The 20608-nt window shown below is 40.5% G+C and overlaps 1 protein-coding gene across 3 annotated transcripts in view; it reads left to right on the forward strand.

The window, feature by feature from the left end:
* kazna (kazrin, periplakin interacting protein a) overlaps positions 1 to 20608 on the forward strand; it is a 131000-nt gene that overhangs the window by 42175 nt on the left and 68217 nt on the right. Inside the window, exon 1 of one of the 3 annotated variants that reach the window (XM_037535818.1) lies at positions 4027 to 4050. The exons of the other annotated variants lie outside the window; for them this stretch is intronic. The gene's annotated coding sequence lies outside the window, so the exon portion shown is untranslated. Of the gene's footprint in view, positions 1 to 4026; positions 4051 to 20608 lie in introns of those variants that run through there. 3 annotated transcript variants of the gene reach the window in all.

The raw sequence follows: 20608 nt of genomic DNA on the forward strand, positions 1-20608 counted from the left end.
ATGGTAAAAAATAATAAACAGGCTTTCCTGCTCATTGACATAAGATGTCTAACAAAAAATTGTTAAAAAAACAAGCTAGAATAAAGTTGAACTTTATAAACTAGAATAAAATAACTGAGCAATTGAGTATCTTTTAAGATGTGCACACATATGCTCCTAGCATCTGCACTTAATAAATCAATCAAGTGCTGTCCATATTTCATGTATCTTTTCAAAACCAGAAAACAACAAGATAAAAATGATAACGTTAAGTAAAATCATCTTAAATTTTTCAAATATGTTGAAAATTTCTGATTCAATTTTTTTTAGAATATTATATGCCTATACAACTTATTTCAGGTCAGTTTTCCTTGTTTACCTGTCTCATTCCATTGACAGATAATTTCACTAGACAAAAATAATGACTGAAAAGAAATAGAAATGTCCAGCATTCAAGATGATCCTGCTTGCCAAGATAGTATTTCTTTCAATGAAACCTTTTCCAGTGAATCGTAGCTTTTTAAAGCATAGAATCTGAACCACATGAAGAGAGACTGGGTAAAAAGACAAAACATTGAAATTAAACCCAAAACGATAACCCTGCATGTTAAAGCACTTGTTGCCAAAAGAATGAATTCTTAAGTGCAGGCAGTTGTGTGTGTGTAGTTTTTGAGCTGGTGTTAGCCATTTGTAAAGGAGCAGCATAAAAGGAACGACAGTGCCATCTAGAGACCACGTGCTGTGAAATTAATCCTTTTTACCCAAATCGATTTCACACAAGTAGTTAAGCTCCAAAGAGGAACTGTAATACATGCCTACGCCTCAAATTTAAATCCAATATACTGCAAATTAATGTGGGCCTTATAGAGCAGTGGCATCAAAAGATGTTGGTAATACGTTTTTAAATGTAGCTTTTGAAAGTTGCATTTTCAAATTGAACTAAAGGTGATAATTCACAGTGTCGCAAAAACACTGCTGCAAGCAACAGATTAGAAAAGAACGTATCAATCTCACTAAAGCACAGGCAGTACACAGCAGATGCTGTATTTCCTTTTGCTTGTTTTACTGTCGCCCTGCAATGCTGTTGTCTGGTGGAAGAAGGTCTTTTACAGCAGCGAATGTTGGAATAACAATATTGTAACATACACTAGGACATGTGTGTGTATCTGTGCAGTATTTGTCTATATCTCTGTAGGCTGCTAGAAGGATTTTAGATGTGGGAATGGCTATTGTGTCTCACAGAGAGTAAGCACACACACACACACACACACACACACAAAAGCCCATTAGACACAGCATGACACCACAGCTCAGTGCTAGTGTTATTCAGATGAAGTGTTCATGGGCCATCACCTCATTTCCTCATTCACCCAGAACCATTTAAATCCATCCGACAGACAGATGGAGAGGGGGAGGCAGAGAATGGCTTCATGATAAGATCCTTTTTGGATCACACGCAAAGGAAACATAGTTTCTGACTATTCTTTTTACAAAATAATACATATGTGTCATTCTACGAATTGGTTCAAACCTACAGTAAAAATGAGACCTTATGAGATAGTAAGCTAATTACATTAAACAATCATAATTTATGGGATACTTTCTGTTGGAAAGAGGCTCTCTCTTTTAATTCTGTACTTTGAAAATTTTTTTAAATCCTTTTTTTTAGGGCAGCGCTAAAGGTCATGAGTCAGCGCTAAATTAATCATGAGTTTAACCTTTCAACTCAAAAACTTTATTCAAAAAGTTTTAATCCATAGGTGGAGCCTTATTTTAGCCACACCCCTGAATTTAAGAGCAGAAAGTGAGACTGCATCCCTGTCCCTCATGGCCACATGGTCTTTGGTTAGATCCCATTGTTTTAGGGCCAATTTGGTTTGAGATGGAGGTTCATTGAATGTTTGTATCAGATCAATGGGTATTAGTCAGTTCTGGTAAATTATCTGTAAAAAGTAATGAATTAAAATAATGATTCTAGGGATATGATTCAGATGATTTGTATACGGGTGTGAAATCATTTTAAGTAGTCATTAATTATTCAGTGATAGTTGATTAAAATCATAATTTATATATATCATAAATTTATATATATCCAGTCCATTTCTTCTGCCTGTCCTGTTGACTCTGTTCCTTCTTCTCCTGAAGCTCATGCTATCTTGTTAAATGAGGCTCTCTCTGAGTCTCTAAATGCACTAGCTCCTCTGAAGACCAAAACTGTGTCTTTTTCCACTCCTGCTCCTTGGTATACTGGTGAGCTCCATACTATGAAGCAGGTTGGTCCCTGTCTGGAGAGACTTCATAAGAAGTCGAAGCTCATTGTTCATGGTGAAGCTTCTAAACAACAAATATCTACCTACAGAGATGCCTTATGTACTACTAAGTTATCTTTCTAGCCTCATTAACAATCAATGCAGCACAAACTCCGGTCATCTCTTCTCAACGGTCACCAAGCTTTTTCAACCCCCTGATGGCATTGTAGCTGCTTCTTCTGAACTTTGCAACACATTCTTACATTTCTTTGAAGCTAAAATTGCAAACATTAATAGCTCCCTGGCAATCGCTACAGCTGATATCCCATTTCAGTCTTCTCCTTCTACTCTTTCTCCTGGCTATAAACCATTCTGTTCCTCTCTTTCTGCCTTTAACATTGTCGACTCTTCCTTCATTGCTAACATCATAACTACTTCCAAGAACACAACCTGCTCTCTTGATCCACTTCCTACAACCTTAACTAAAGCCAGCCTACCTGTCCTGGTCCCTCACCTCACCATCCTTATTAATCAATCATTGCTCCTAGGCCAGGTTCCTTCAGTCTATAAGGTTGCCGCAGTAACACCCATCCTTAAAAAACCAGGCCTTGACCCATCTGACCTAAATAATTACCGTCCTATCTCTAACCTTCCCTTTCTGTCCAAAGTTCTTGAACGAACTGTTGCCAGTCAGCTGCAAAAGCACCTAACATCTAATAATCTCTTTGAACCTTCCCAGTCTGGTTTCTGTCCATTCCACAGTACTGAAACAGCTCTAAATAAGGTCACTAATGATCTCCTTATGTCTGCAGATGCTGGTGCTTTAAACATCTTGTTACTGCTTGACGTAAGTGCAGCGTTTGACATGGTGAGTCATTCCATTCTCCTGTCTAGGCTACATGAACTGCGCATTGATGGTACTGCCCTGGACTGGTTTACATCCTACCTGACCAATAGGCAGCAGTTTATCACCCTCTCCGCTCATACTTCCTCTACCTCTGCTGTCTCACAAGGGGTCCCACAAGGATCTGTCCTTGGACCTCTCCTATTCATTGTATACATCCTTCCCCTTGGAAACATACTACATCGATACAATCTTGATTTTCACTGTTATGCAGACGACACCCAGATTTACCTCAATAGCAAATCATTTCAAAATCCACCCCTCTCTCACTTAGAAACCTGCTAATCTGAAATCATGAGTTGGATGAAACATAACTTTCTTATGTTAAATAGTAGCAAAACAGAACTCATTCTCACTGGATCCAAATCCACCCTCATGAAAACTCCTCCTCTCACACTTTGCATCGATGATGTAGCTGTCTCTCCTTCCCCACTGATCTGAAACCTGGGTGTCATCCTCAATTCAACTCTCTCGTTCGCTGCTCATATTAACTCCATTGTCAACATTTCATTTTTCCTTCTGCGCAATATTGCCAAAATCAGATCATCCCTCTCTCAGTCAACTGCAGAAATCCTCATCCATGCTTTCATTTCCAGCCGTCTCGACTATTGTATCTCTCTTCTAGCGGGAATCAGCTCTTCCTCCATTCACAAACTTCAAATGGTTCAGAACTCTGCCGCCTGTCTCCTCACCTACGTCTCCACTGGCTTCCTGTGAAATATCACATACAGTTCAAAATTCTTCTGCTCACTAATAAAGATCTTAACAATTTCACCCCTTCTTACCTGTCTGATCTTCTTCCCTATAAGCCCTCTCGCTCGTCTTCAGCTGGACTACTTACCATCCCTCCAACTAACCTCCAAGGCTTTGGTGAGCGAGCCTTCTCAAGATCTGCCCCTCGACTCTCTTCCACTACTGGTCAGACAATCCAATTCACTCTCTATATTCAAGTCTTACCTGAAATTTCATCTTTTTGCACTTGCCTATAACCTCCCTCATACCTTCAATGTCTGACCCTGCCATTGTACAGCATTTCTTATGTTAACTGGTCTGCCTCACCACACTCATATCCTGCCCTCAGTCTGCTATGCTCTTTCATTTGACCTCCCATATACTGCCTTGTCTTTTTTGTATGTATTACTGTGCTGTTGTTGTCTGTGTTATGTGTGTAATCTATGTACTTTGAATTGTAAGCATCTTTGGGTCCTTGATAAAGCGCTATATAAAAATAAAGAATTATTATTATTATTATTATTATTATTATTATTATAACTTAATCCTCACATCCAACCAAGACTACAGTCTGTAATTGTAGAACTACAAAGTGCACCTATATAAGTGCACCTATACATACATATATATATATATATATATATATATATATATATATGCTGATCATGGCATAAATATGTGTGTGTGTGTGTGTCTGTGTGTGAAGCTGTGTGCGATTACAGATGATCAGGCACATTGCTGCATTGCTGGGACGCACACACCCTTGTGCTGTCTCTCTGAGGCTGCAGTATTGGGAGAGGTGTGGATGGCTTGTGTCAGCCCACTCATTTGCCTCACTGCGTTATTCTCGTTTCTCCTGCGGGCTTCAGCAACAGCTGGCCACAAACACTCTCTCTAACTGCAGTTCAGATTCTAGCGATGTAGACGCTGTCACCAGAAGTCTGAGTGTGTCTGCATGTGGCCTGCAGCGGAGTATATCACAGAGACAGCTCTGCCTGCACACTGGAATATTTGGCTAGAGGAGCACACAGTGCCGGCTGGTCATAACACTGAATGGGAAGACTAAAAAAAAAAAACATCCATCAATAGCTCTTCCTGCAGCAACACATTGGAGAACCTATCCCAAGCTGTAGCAAAAAATAAATGAGGTGTCTAGATAGGTACTGGTGTCACTGGTGTCATTTCACCCTTTGTCTACTTACCAAGGGCCTTACTGAGGGCCTGGCACGGAATCTCCATTCTAGTTCTTTCTAAAGGTGTTTGATGGAGTTGAGGTCAGGACTCTGTGCGGGCCAGTCAAGTTCCTCCACACTAAACTCACCCAACCATCCCTTTATGGATCTTGCTTTGTGCACTGGGGCACAGTCACGCTGGAACAGAAAAAGGCCTTCCCTAACCTGTTGCCACAAAGGTAGAAGCATAGAATTGTCCAAAATGTCTTGGTATGAGTCAGTAGCGATGCCGACTTTTTTATTTACTGTGTGCCTCAGCACTCGATGACCCGCTGTTATTTTCTGTGGCCTCCCACTTTGAGTTCCTGTGGTTCCACTTTTTAATAACACCACTCACAGTTGATTGTGGAATATCTAGGAGGAATGAAATTTCTCAAACTTGCTGTGCTGGTGGTATCATATTGCAGTACCACACTCGAATTCAGTGAGCTCTTTAGAACGACCCATTCTTTCACAAATGTTTGTGAAGACAGGCTGCATGGCTAGATGCTTGATATGCACCTGTGACAATGGGACTGAATGAAACAACCAGAATTCAGTAATAATAAGAGTGTGTCCCAATATTTCTGTTCATATAGTGTATATGTGTGTGTGTGTGTGTGTGTGTGTGTGTGTGTGTCGTTAGGGTTCCATTGCACAATTCTCATAACGGATTCTAAGACAAGTTAAGATACACTAAATTCAGCTTTTATGCTGTTTACCAGTCTCTTCATTAGCTGAAGAAGAGGCAGGGGCTTTTCTATGTGACATAATAGCCTAATAACTCCAACAGGAAATGTCCCTCAGCTCTTTTCAATCTGTGGACGTTGGACTTAAGTGATCTGATGAACTGAGAAATACCGCTTCGTGAACTACCCCTCAGGACCGAGTTGGCGTTGGAGGGCTTTATGATGTGTTGTGCTGTGTTTGTTATGTGATGTGTGTAATGAACTGTGGCTGCCCTCTGCTTTCACACAGAAGCAGTTTCTCCCTCCGCAGCCTCAGGGCCAGTTCCTGCCTCTGTGATTTAATGGTCTGAAAACGCTGCATGTTCATCTTCATAATAATCCTGGCAATTCACAGCTATACATCTTGCCAGATCCTGGGGTCAGTTTGGACTTTCTAATCACAATACAAAGGGTCTGGGGTTGGTGTTAGTTTAGTTTGTCATCCATGCACATAACGCATAACCCAGAGGAAGATTTTATGGCTTAAATATTCTTTGATGGCTCAGGAAACGTAAGGAACATTCTCCTAAAACAATGTTAGTTAAAAAGGTGACGTGAGACAGGAGAGAGAAAAGAGAGGGGAGACTTACGGTGTAGATAAGGATGATTGTTAGTACCTTGATGTGTGACTTTAGTGAGTTCTCTATCAAAACTCCAGAGCAAACATGCAAGATTACTTGGTTCTTTTTTCAGGAGACATATTTGAGCAGCAGGAGACTTCAGCAGAAATCTCCTTTATCTTTCCATCTGATCTTACTGTTGTCTAGAAGATATTAAGCAGATCTCTTTTTGATTTGATGTTGATCTCTTCTATGGGCTGTCTATAACATTGGTGTTCTTCAAAGCTGAATCTTTCAAATTGACTGCAGGATATCCACACACTGCTTTTCATTTTAATATATTTAATTACAGTCTTTCTCATATTAATAGAACATATTGTATTTAAGCATCCAGACTCCCTCTGTACTATGGAAAGACAAAAGTGCACATAAGTACATGGGCATAAGGACGGTGATTTGTCCATCTCTGTCTATTATACTAGAGTTATGAGAAGAGCTTAATTACTGTGATTTTAAATTTAAATTTAAATTTAAATTTAAAACCAGCTCCACACAAATTTCCCCTTTATGACTCTTTTATGGCTAAAAAACCCTTTAGCAGCAGCTGTCTCTTAACAGTACAGTGTTAGAAACCACATAAGTAAGTCCATTTTAGATTACTTAGCACTCATGGGCTGGAGGTTAGGGAACCAGCTTCGTGACCAGAAGGTCGCTGCTTCGATCCCCAGAGCTGACAGCACATAACTGAGGTGTCCTTAAGCAAGACACCTAACCCCTGATTGCTCCCCGGGTGCTGCGGATTGGGCTGCCCACCGCTCCGGGCAAGTGTGCTCACTGCCCACTAGTGTGTTTGTGCTCACTAGAGTGTATGTGGCACGGATGGGTTAAATGTGGAGGTGAAATTTCCCCGTTGGGGGACTAATAAGGGCCTCTTAACTCAGGGCAGTTTTAGGCAACTGTGATGATTTAGGGATGCAGTGCTAAATGTTGGGGTATAGGCTTCCTTTACTTGTTAGCTACATTAGCTGCATTATCTACATCAGACACCAAACATGTCTTGGCTGATCAGCTGCAATTTAGGGTAAGGTAGCACAGTCTAATAGTAAGCATTTGATTTTTTTGAGTGGTACATTAATAAAGACAATATAGTGTAGCCAAGGCGTGGCCAGGGGTGACCAGTTCCACCCTAGCATGAAGCATGGCCACCCTTCTGGCCACCAGTTATAGATATGAGGTAGTCAGTCATAGATGCTATGATGAAAATCTGCCATCTGCTTAGTTAGCAGTCAGTTATAAGAGTCTGATAGTGGTGAATTTCATAATTAGTGTGTCTTGCTGTGATGGGCTAATTTGCAGAGCCAACAGGTGAGTGAATGTGCGTTGGGTCCCTTCAGAAGTGCTGCTCTATGTTTATCATGCCAACTACATTGAATCCATGTATGTGTTGTAGGCCAGATTCCATCTAAAACATTTGTGCTAAAGCCAGGCCTGTTCTCTCTTCCGTCACGCAGTGCTGTCTGGCTAGCAGACAGCACTCACACTCACACTCATGTATAGTGAGGGCACTAAATTGGTGGTGTGCAAATCAGTGCCAGATCAGTGTGGCTGCAGGTTTGGAATGAAAACCTCCAGCCACACTGGCCCTATGTGGATAAGACTGGACACCCCTGGCCTAAATAAACAACTTCTATGGCCTGACTAGTTAACAGTAAGCATTAAGTAAGAAAAGTGATACATTTAATTTACCTCATACAAATACAAGATTTCCTTATGAATGATTAAAATGCATTGCATCCATTTTGTTTTAATGTAAAGGTTTTATTCATGTGGAAATGATGGGTAGATTTAGTTATGTACATAGAAAAACAAATGCATTGCTTTTTACATATTTTTAATACAGTAACACCATTTTATTTAAGTTTTTTTCTTAGCAGTGTGTCACCCCAATAAAATCTCTGGATCTTACCTGGCCACCTCATTCTGAAAGTTCTTGCTACATCCCTACAGATCAATAGTAATGTTGTACTTGAAAGTTACCTTGTAAAAATGTCTCTGTGAAATGAGCTTAACAGTAATTGTAGATGTGTTTCCTTGCTCTGAACACAAGGTGTCAGTATTCTTCAGCTCTGGTGTCCTGTAGGTCATTGGGATGTCTTTCCGAAGCTTCCAAAAGGGGTGCAGACAACATACGCTGCTGGGTGATGGATTGGTCAGCTTGGTTTCATTAATCTGCTTAGCTCTAATGGGCAGAATCATGCTATGGCTCTCCGGTGGTTCAGGGACATTCTGTCCATGTTGATTCCAGCAGGAAGTAGCACTGCTATTTGGCAGTTTGGCCCACTGAGATGCTGTATCAGAATAAAATTGGTTTCTAGTGCAGTGAATTGACTGCTTCTGGGTATTGGAAAAAAGCTCATTTAAGGTAGTTGCTGTACTGTCATTTTAAGAAGGCCCTACCAGGATCAACACAGGTGAGGATAATTTATTTAGGTATTCAAAAAAGGATTAGGTTTGGAGGCAGATGATCTGCTGTGGCAACCCCTAAAGGGAGCAGCCGAAAGAAGAAGAAGAAGAAAAAAGGATTAGGTTGATAGAGCTGCTTCATGATAGAAAGAGGCTAAAATGTTTGCCGTCTTTTTACCAGAATTTAAACATAGTACTGGAAAATACACACAGAGCACATAGAGGTGTCATAGCTCTCCTCTGAGTATTTGTTAGTTGTTCTCACACATATGCACTCACACGCTTACTGTTCTTTATCCCAGCAGCACTAATGAAGCTCTGCTTGGCACAGACAGGGAGGAGAGAAGCATGGAGATCAGTTTAGTGCTGCGCTCTGGGGATGGTTTTGATCACACAGACACACCAGGCTGAAAAGCACAGCTGATTATGTCTGTTTTAGCATGTGTGTGGGTTGCTGCTGCTTTTTAACAGGATTTGGTAAGACTAGAAGCTGTTTAGAAGAAGCCATGTTGATCTTCTCATTAATGGTGGATCACAAATAGAGAGGTTTATTAGCCACAACTACTATGAGCATAATTATAATGCACTATGAGATAAGAATAATCACCTATGACTTAAATAGCACTCTATTATGATAAATAGCCTATTTTCCTCAAACATCATTCTGTGTAATTAGGAGCTCTGTGGGGCAGCTAAGGCACAAGCGCTTCCAAGTCAAATAACCTGTCCATGCTCCGCCCACAGGTTTTTTAACCTAATAAGAAATTGTACAACCTGAATTTATACTGCATTATTAATTATATGAATTATGTTCATTTTGTATGCATGTGCAAGGTCACAGTGTTAGGATAGATGAAGTGCCAATTATATTGGTTGTGAAATCAAGGGATCAAATTCCATGTAGGAGGCAAATTCCTTGACCTTTCTTGCATGCATAGACTAGCTACAAGAGCATAGTCTGGTTCATAGCAAGTGTCTATGTGTACCTTAGTTTTGGAATAAAATAACTATATATAAAATATTAACATTTTTAAAGTTTTATATTATACTCCTACTCAGTCCATATGGTTCATATGTGAAAATTAAACCACAAATATGGCCTGTTTTGTATTAATTGTTGTTGTGATGTTTTGAAAACCAACACAGTTCCTATAGTCCTTTAACCCACCTATTCACAATGAAGTTATAAGGAAGGTTTCAGGCTGAACTGCGTTTTGAATAAAACTCAATGCCCAGCAAACCTATGCCTATTGATGTCAATATCATCAGTCAGCAATAGTTTCAAACTATTCAGTTAATCAAAGTGGATGATGTAATTATCAAAAAAACACTGTGTGCGGCTTATGATGCACTAAAGTAATTATATTTGTCCTGCTGTCTGTTTTCATGTAAGTTTTCTTTTAACTTTTTTCTTTTAACATTTTTGTCCTGAATCAATCTTGATATGTTATCAGGCTTTAGGACATCTGTAGCAGCATGAAATTGAACTTTATTTTTCATAGTGCTTGTTAAACTGAAAGGTGTGCAGCAGTCTTCAATGCAACCAAGAACTGATTAAGGACTTGCGAGATTTATACATCAGTTCAAACATCAACACAAAAAAGCTTCAGTAGCAGTGGACTTTGTGTTACTTCACATGGTTATGTTCTAGCCCTTTAATTATTTTAATCACAAGCAATTTATAGGCTGTAAATACACAATTTACTAAACGTATAGCAAGAGCTGCCAAAACATACTAAAAAAATCAAATTACCAAAAAACAGAGTTAGCTTTCAGCTGTCTAAGCAGAAAGCATTCTTATTTTTTCCAGTGTCAGAAGGCAGAGCACGCTTTGAGGCGTTAAAACATAAGCTGAAATGTGGAGAAATGTGCTGTGGATTTCCATTAAGAGGCTCCTCAGCCTGTCGCTGAAATAAATCTTTGAAAAAGAACTTGGTGTGAGGGTGTGATGGGGGCTTTTTTTTGACAGTGACCCACGCACATCCATGAACACAACACCACCCCCCCCCCCACACACACACACACACCACCCGCCCCACAGTTATGCTAGGCGGCATGATCAGATGATGGTGCACAATGCTAATACAGGCCATCCAGTTGGAGCAGAGATTTTTTTCAAAGTATGAAGAGGGATAAAACGGTTAGAGAAGGGCAGTGTAAAAATGCATTTTCTGGTGCTTAAAACTAAACAAATATAAACAGACCTCAGAGAGAAAAAGTAAAGTACAAAAAACAGGTAAATTATGTGACCTTTATTTGGAAACTCACATATGTAACAAGCTGAACAGTTTTACACGTTCTATAAAGCTTGTCTGACTGTAAAGCAGTAGCAGCAGTTTTAAATGCAACCAGCAGCATAGCAGTAATGACAAAGTCTGACCTGCTTCCTCTCTGGCGATAGCAAGGGAGGGTCAGTGGTGGGCTGGGGTGGGGCGTGGCCGGCCACTCACTGGAGTGAATAGATGATATTAATCACAGAGATGGCAGAGTGAGCAAAACACTAATTTGGTATCCAACACATAGAAAAGGCCTTGGATGGGCTCAAAGGCATAAAACTAAATTAATCAGATAATATTAAAGTAAATGGAAATTGTACCAAGGGAGCTCCTACTGTGAGTCCTCTAGCTCTTCTCTCTTTTCTTTCACACTGTATAAAGCTTTGTGTGTGTGTGTGTGTGTGTGTGTGTGTGTGTGTGTGTGTGACAGATATGAGGAGCTGTTAAGGGCAGCAGAGACTCCCAATCCATCAGCCACACTCACTTAAAAACACATTACTGTGTGTGTGTGTCTCTATATGTGTCTGTGTGTGTGTGTGTGTGCATTTCCAGGTCAGAGCTGTTCAATGCAATGGATGAGAAACTCAATATAGTTTGATTTACTAATATGAATATTGTATGTCAGTGGACTAATGAGTAATAGCAGGAGGAAGCTGAGTGGTGTAACTCAGTAACTGCGTCATTAACTATTTAACAGGGAATAATGCTGTAGTAGTTCTATTACAGAGCACAGCATAAAACCGTAACTGCTAAAGTGCTACTCATATGCTTCTGAGTTAGATATTGCTGTCAGAGAACATTATACATAAAAGATGCTTTAGAGTTTGTGTGTGTGTGTGCGCGTGCATGTTTGTGTGTGTGTGTGTGTGTGTGTGTGTGTGTGTGTGTGTGTGTGTGTGCGCATGCGCGTGAACTACTTCTATCCAGAAGCGCAGTCTTTAAGAATCGATTTGCTCACCACATGCTGAGTGAATGCGTGTGTATGTGTGTGTGTGTGCACTTGATCCAGTCAGCAGTGCAGTCTTCAAGTAGCAGGTATGATCATGTTGCTCATTTTATTGAGTCTGGAGAGAGGAAGACTTCATGAAGAGCAGGTAGTGTTGCTGAGTGAGAGGAGAACACTGCAGAGATTACAATACACACACAGGTACTACACGCTCCACTGCACATAACAGTACACAATCCACATCACCTGTGCACTCCAGGATACACTACCATTCAAAGGTTTCATTTTTTTGTTTTACTATACTTTCATAGTATAATAATTGTTAATATTTTAATAAATTTCACTGTTTTACTCCATGATAAGCCACCCTGTCTTTTCCACAAGCTGCAGGTGTGAAAGAAGGCAAGAGCAGGGCAGAAAAGCTTTTCAGCCTTAACATGTAACATTAAATGCGTCAAAACACAGTATGGCCAAAAGCATGTAGGTTTTTATGTATGTTGAAAGTAAATTGAAAGTAATTATTGAGTTTAGGTGTTTCAGCCACACATTACCAACATATAAAAAGCACATAGCCTCCATAAACAAACAGCAGCGTGAGATAGAACTTTATTTTTCTTATCTGTTGGCAGCCTTCAATGCAACCAAATATGAACAGGGGCTTGAGAGATTTTTTTTATTAGATTTTTATCAGTTACCAAAACATGAAAAAGACAACATATAGCTTCAGTGGCTGTGGCTTTTGTGCTACTTCGCATGGTTAAGTTCTAGCCGTTTTATTATTTTAATAAGAAGCAGTTTATAGGCTGTGAATACCCAATTCACTAAAGCTATAGCAAGAGCTGCCAAAACATACCAACAATGACTAAATTACCAAAAAAGAGAGTTATCTTTCAACTGTATGAGCAGAAAACATTCTTATATTTTCCAGTGTCGGCAGGCAGAGCATGCTTTGAGGTGTTACCACATAACCTGAAGCGTACCATGGATGTCCATTAAAAGACTCTTCAGTCTGTCACTGAAATATACACTACATTGCCAAAGGTATTCACTCAGCCATCAAAATCATTGAATTTAGATGTTCCAATCACTTCCATGGCCACAGGTGTATAAACCCAAGCACCTAGGCATTCAGACTGCTTCTACAAACATTATTGAAAGAATGGGTCGCTCTCAGGAGCTCAGTGAGTTCCAGTGTGGTACCGTGATAGGATGCCATCTGTGCAACAAGTCCAGTCGTGAAATTTCCTCACTACTAAATATTCCACAGTCAACTGTCAGTGGTATTATAACAAAGTGGAAGCGATTGGGAAATGACAGCAACTCAGCCACGAAGTGGTAGGCCACGTAAAATGACAGAGCGGGGTCAGTGGATGCTGAGGCGCATAGTGTGCAGAGTCAATCGCTACAGACCTGCAAACTTCATGTGGTCTTCAGATTTGCTCAAGAACAACGTAGAGAGCTTAATGGAGTGGGTTTCTATGGCTGAGCAGCTGCATCCAAGCCTTACATCACCAAGCACAATGCAAAGTGTCGAATGCAGTGGTTTAAAGCACCACCAGGAGAATGGTAATTGTCTGACTGCTTTGTGCCAAGTGTAAAGTTTGGTGGAGGGGGGATTATGGTGTGTATGGTTGTTTTTCAGGAGTTGGGCTCTGCCCCTTAGTTCCAGTGAAAGGAACTCTTAACGCTTCAGCAGACCAAGAGATTTTGGACAATTTCATGCTCCCAACTTTGTGGGAACATTTTGGGGATGGCCCCTTCCTGTTCCAACATGACTGTGCAAGTCCATAAAGACATGGATGAGGGAGGTTGGTATGGAAAAACTTGACTGCCCTGCACAGAGTCCTGACCTCAACCCGATAGAACACCTTTGGGATTAATTAGAGCAGAGACTGTGAGCCAGGCCTTCTCATACAGCATCAGTGTCTGACCTCACAAATGTGCTTCTGGAAGAATGGTCAAAAATTCCCATAAGCACACTTCTAAACCTTGTGGAAAGCCTTCCCAGAAGAGTTGAAGCTGTTATAGCTGCAAAGGGTGGGCCGACATCATATTAAACCCTATGGATTAAGAATGGGATGTCAATATTCGTGAGAAGGCAGACGAGCGAATATTTTTGGAAATATAGTGTATCTTTGAAAAAGGACCCAGAAGGTGCGTTAGTGGCTTATTTTACAGTGACCTGCCATAGCAAACATTGGAAGTAGAATGGCAAATTCTATTGTTTGTGAAATTTCCGTCTTGATAGATCTTCCTCAGTCACCTGTCAACTGTAAGTGCTATCATTGTGAAATGGTCTATATGGCAACAACAGCTCAGTCATGAAGTGGTACTTAGATTGAGTGCTGAAATGTGTTTTATGTAAAAGTCGTCTAACCACTGTTGAATCACTCACTATAGCATTCCAAACTTCCTCATGAAGCAGCATTAGTACAAGAACTGCATGTCAGGAGCTTCATGAAATGGGTTTCCGTTGCCAAAACATATGTGATGCATAAAGTGTCAACATTACAACAATCTTAACCTGAGTGTTGCTGACCACTGAATTCAGACAAGGAATTGTACTGTAATTGTAGAGTTAATACTGGTCAGGTTTGGCTAAAATGTGCAAAATTATTAATGTCCTTCAGATAATGTGCACCTCCTAATGGTCTGTCCCAGCTGACTGAGAGAACAGTGCGTATGACTGAGTGAGTCTCTGCGTTTCAGTGAGTCTGGGCGTTTCATTGAGAGTGTGTGTGTGTTTTGGGGGGGGGGGGTGATTGAGTGTGCGTGTGTGCGTGTGTGTGTGTTTTTTTTTGGGGGGGGGGGGGGGGTGATTGAGTGTGTGTGAGGGCAAGAGACAGAGAGAGAGACTGTCTTCCTTTCCTGCCCCCTCACTTTCATTCTCTGTCTCTTCACCGGACTTTTTTTCATTTTCTCTCTATCCTTGTCATTTCACCCTCTGTCTCTCTTCTTCTTCTTTTTCCTCTCTACCTTCTCTCTCTTATTTCACACATTCTCTCTCTCTCTCTCTCTCTCTCTTATTTCACCCTCTCTCCATCTGTCCTTGGTGGGCTGGATCATGCTGAGCTGCCCCCTCCCACCTTATAGTAGCCACATTACACCACAATTCATAATGGATGCCATCCTGCTGCCACACACTACTTTAATCATCCCTTAAACACACACACACAGACACAAAAGGCTTGTCTGAGAGGTTCTTTTTTGGCATTTTTTTTTCTTTGAGCTCTATCAGTTTTCCTGATAATTACTTTTGAACAAAAGTTAATTAAAGTGCTTTCAGGGAATCTGTATTTGGCATATAGTGAATTTACAACTTGTCAATTAATGTACCGCACACAAACACATTACACACGAAACGTGCTGCTTTTTCCACCACCCAGTCCTTTGGGGAGTGGACGAGGTGTCATAAGGCCTGGCAGAGTCAATTAGATACTCCTCATCAAGCTCAGTTGGTCTTACCACACACCCAAACATCACACACACACACACACACACACACACACACACACACACACACACACACACACACACACACACACACACACACACGTACCTGCAGCCTCTCTGGTCAGTGTGTAAGGCTCAGCTGGTTCTCCGGGGGCGCGTGTCACGGATGACTTACATATCCCATAATGCCATCTGGCCCTCATATCCCAGAAGACCTCTGACCAATCACAACCTGGCAGTTACCACGGAAACACCTGACTGACACCAGATGACCAGCCGTTACCATAGTGATGAGAAGAGTCCTAGGGCCACATTTTTTTTGGAGGAGGGGGCAATGTTCAAAAGTGGCATGTACACTTCTCGTCCGTGAATGTCTTCAGGGGATTAGAGACAAAACTGTGTCTGTGTGTATAATGTGTGTGAGAGAGGCAGAGAGGTGAGATAAGGGAATAGACTGCTGTAGACTAATCCTGACTCGAGAGGCAGACTGGGTCACATGGTGGACTGATGTATTCAACCCATTAAACCCTGAGGGTCCATACATGGCCCAGAATTTCTCATTATCATCAACTACACAACGCACATATTTGTTTAATTTTAGGTGCTGAATAACTGACCTTGCCATTCTCTGCCCTCAAATACATCTATTTCTAGTTTTTCTTGCAAGACTGGACAAGGTTTAGAATGCTGACAATATCTGAGAAACTGTAGCCTATAACATTGTTTCTGTTAAAATACCTACATTTAAAGTGTGTTATTCATTTCAGATGGCAAGACAGCATGAGAGAAGAAGCTCCCCAGGGTATTGGGTTGTCCCACACACCCTTTAAAAGGTCCATATCCTACATTTCTCTTGCATTTATTTTTTCCCTTATAGCACTTATAACATTTGTGTGGTTTAAGTATGTAATTCATTTTTACATGACCATCTTTTTCTAAGCTCTCTTAGAATTAATCAGGCTTTTGTTGTTTCTGTGATATGAGGCCTTAATTCTCATTCCTGGCCAAAACGAATCTCAGCACATTTAGTGAATTGTATGTGCTCTAAGTAATTCTAAAATTTTAACTGTATGATCACATTCCTGGGCTTTATTCCTGCTGAAACTTTAGAGATCATTTGATCAAATTTTGAACAGTAGTGATGTATGCCTTCATATTATACTGTCTTATTATTAAGTAATTTATTTGGTATTGAGAGAGAAAAAAAGTTTTATTTCCTTTTAAAGTGAAAACATTGTCAGACTTTTGGGGCAAGAAGTCCCAAGTCCCAAGATATAGGCAGTTAAATTTAGTATATTTAGTTAGTCACTCCCGCGACCCTGACGGAGAAGCGGCTTAGAAAATGGATGGATGGATGGATGGATAGTTAGTCACTAGGGGTATTAGCATGTGCTAGTTAGAATGATTATTAGCTTTGCTTGGCTGAATTAGTGAAGCCTGAGGAATTTGTATGTGTGTAAATATGTAAATAATGAATAACTTGTATGTGTGTGTGTGTGTTGTTGTTGTTGTAGTCCATCATCCAATTCTTTAGGTTGGATGGGATTTTTGCCAGCAGTCTGTAAATCTTGTCCAACCTCACAATATATGTTGCAAAAGAACGCATTTGTGGGCGGAGGATGGAAAGGTTCATTCAAAGTAGTTACTCAACAATAAAGCTTAAGTTTAATAACTGAATAATAAGCCTGCAGTTTAATGCTGCACTATGTAAGTGATGGGGACTTGGAGACCTCTTTTTGTGACACTGGCTGTGCTTCAGAATGGATGAATCTCCAATTTGTGCGAGCGCGTTGAAAGAGTATTCAAATAGAGACCTACAGCCAGACCTTTTTTTAAGTCTGTGTGTGTAACATTAATATGTAAAGACGTGCAATGTGGTCCGAAAAACTGCCATGAAATCTGACCCGACACCTCTGACTTCTAAATGATTATTTCAGGCATTATAGGGTGACTCTCAGCAGCGCACACACAGCATATTTTAGCGAGTTTTTTTTCATGCCTGCCAGTGCTGCAAAATCCTGTATGGGCCTTTAATGAAATAATACCAGACTGGAGATTCACGCACTGCTGAGCACCTCATCATTTATCTAATGTTTCCAATCAGGTTATTTGTCTGCCAGAAATGGAATAGTGGTCTGAGGAGGATTGGGCTGTCTGAGCAAAGATTGGACAGTCTGATTTCTCTGGAGCTGGAAGAGGATTAATGATAGGTTTCATCACAGGGAACTGCACCACAACAGTCAACACACTCACATTCACACACACACACACACACACACACACACACACACACTCACTCACACACCTACCCACACTCCCAAATGCATACACTCTTCTCTCTGTTTCTCTCCTCAAGGCAGGCTTTACTATGGTGAATGTAATTCTTGAATGAGGTTAAGGCAGAACGGATCATTAACCCTGCAGTGGAGTTTAATATTCCTTTATTCAGAGCATACAGGGTACTCACTTTTTGTGCTGTGGTTCTTTAGTGAAAGTGCAATTAGAGTTGAGTGAGTTTGATAATGATCACATCCTTTGGGTAGAATGTAGAGCACACTGTGTCTGATAATGATCTGGAATGTTAGGGTGAATGAAATGGATGGAATATTTGAAGCCTGATGGAATGAAAGGCCTGGTATAATACTATTAAAGGGCCATATCATGGAAAACTGAATTTTCTTCACTTTTTTCCAAATAAAAGTGTTTGATGTAGTATTTTTTGCAACTGTGTTAAATTTGCAAAACAAACCATTCACTCCTCAGCTCATTTGGCCTGTGTATGAAAACTAAGCATCAAGCCATTTTCAATTAATCAGTTTTGTGATCACAAGAACCCATAAATGTACATATGCATGCCTACTTAGCCTACTGCACATTAGCCCACTCAGTGATTGTTATCTTTAAGATGTCTTTAAACCATGACTGCTTTTTCAATATGGTAGCTAATCAGAGCAGAGGTAATTTAAATATCTTAGTGTTAAAGGGGACATCCATCAATTTTGCTAAATTTCTGCATAAGTCAGTTATCAGAACGCTTTGATGTGAAGTGTTGGAGGAAAGAAGGTTAAGTGTCTAGAAATTTCCTATCTTGTCTATTTGTAAGAGAGCCAAATACATGAATGTACACTTTAGTCTTGGCATTAAAGGGGAATTTCACCCATTGTTCAAAAATTCCTGCACAATTCCGTGGCTGAAATGTAAACAAAGTTGTTCAGAGTGCTTTGCTGTAAAATGGTTCACTGTAGAAAAACATACCGTCTTGGCTTTGTTCACTGTAGTGGTGATAGGAACCAGAGCTTTTGATGTCTACAAGTCAAATTTAGCCATGTTATTGACGATATAAAGTGACCAGTGCACCTACATGAGTCTTCTGAATTTATAGATGTAATGTTGACAATAGCAAAAAAGTGATAAATCAGAAAAAGACTGCATTTACCACTCTGCCATGAAAGGGCTTTTTAAAATGAATTTTACACTAAAAATTGTGTCTCAAATATATTATGAAGCAGTGTCTCAGCCATCAGGCGGTGCATTCAGAACCATTACATGTAATAACTTTCAGTGAGGCTTTTAGATGCAGTAAACCATTTGGACGTCTGGTTCTTATCACAACTTTGACTTGGGGGCAGTCGTGGGCTGGAGGTTAGGGATCTGGCCCTGTGACCGGAAGGTTGCCGGTTCGATCCCCAGGACTGAGGTGTCCTTGAGCAAGACACCTATCCCCGGGTGCCATGGATAGGGCTGCCCACCGCTCCAGGCAAGTGTGCTCACTGCCCCCTAGTGTGTGTGTTCACTGGTGTGTATGTGATGTTTCACTTCACGGATGGGTTAAATGCAGAGGTGGAATTTCCCCGGTTGTGGGATCAAAAAAGTATCACTTAACTTAACTTGGTAAGTTTCTCCTAAATGGAGCATTTCACATCAAACCACTCTAAATTTTGGTTTAATTATGTAGTACCTTTTGAAAAATTGGTCAAATCCCCCTTTAAAGGCACAGTAACAATAATATTCTACAAAATAAAGAGAGTTCATGTAAAAAAGATTTCGGACTATTTTTGTGCATAAACCCACACAAATATCATTAGTGGACCTCGGGGAAGGAATAATGAAATACAAAAAAAAATATGGAGGATACGAGCTCTTTACATTCAAAGTGAACTAGGTTTTTTCCTTCTGCTGTAAGGGTCTCATATGAGGTTTTGTTCCGACAGCAGTGAAATGCAACACTCTCTGAATTCTTGGACACAAGCAAAGCCCTTTCATCACTGCAGCTACTGAGTGGTTTTTGTTCAGTGTGAGCAGTGCTAGGCCAGAGTGAGTGAGTCTCAGGCATTTTTAAAAAGCCTGCTGCAGGCGGAGGAGGCCTGTGAATAGCGCTTTTTTCCCCTTGACAGACAAAACTCTACTCAGCAGCCTTAATTATGATAACAAAGTAGGAGTTTTATTTTATAATGCTCCAACTAATGGACATCACCCATCCTCTCTTTCTCTCTCTCTATCTGTCTCTCACACACACTCTCTCTCAGTCTCTCTCACTCTCTCTCTCACACCCCTGGTCACACTTGGCTGTGTTTCCATTTACTCTTTGCTGATAACTCACCTCTTTCAGCAGATAAATATTAAATTAGAATAAATGACTCTGCATTGTTCAGCTGGCAGTTGTGCAGTTGCACACCTTCTCTCTCCCTCTTGCTCTCTTTCTCTCTCACTTTGTCTCTTAACCTTGCTTAGTAATCTTAGTTCTCTGACCATACCCCATCACATTCATTCTACAGAACTGCATGCTTACCACATTAAATATGACTACATTACACCACTGTGTAAATGTCAGAAACCACAAAACCCAACAATATGAGTCTGAAAGGATGTATAGCTGTCAAGAAGCTATTACTGAGAAAATGAAACAGACAAAAAAGAACATCTGTAAATGAAACGAAGAAGCTGCTGCTGCTCTCAGAACAATAGACCACCCCAGAGTCCAGACCCCAACATCCCTGAATGTGTTTGGGATTAGTTTGATTGTGACAAGCAGAAAATGCAAAAGACCTTCTAAGACTGAACTTTGGAGGTGTGGAAAATGATCCCTGCAGATTTCTTTGAAAAACTG

Source organism: Pygocentrus nattereri, chromosome 28 (assembly GCF_015220715.1).
Source record: "Pygocentrus nattereri isolate fPygNat1 chromosome 28, fPygNat1.pri, whole genome shotgun sequence".
Lineage (NCBI taxonomy): Eukaryota > Metazoa > Chordata > Actinopteri > Characiformes > Serrasalmidae > Pygocentrus > Pygocentrus nattereri.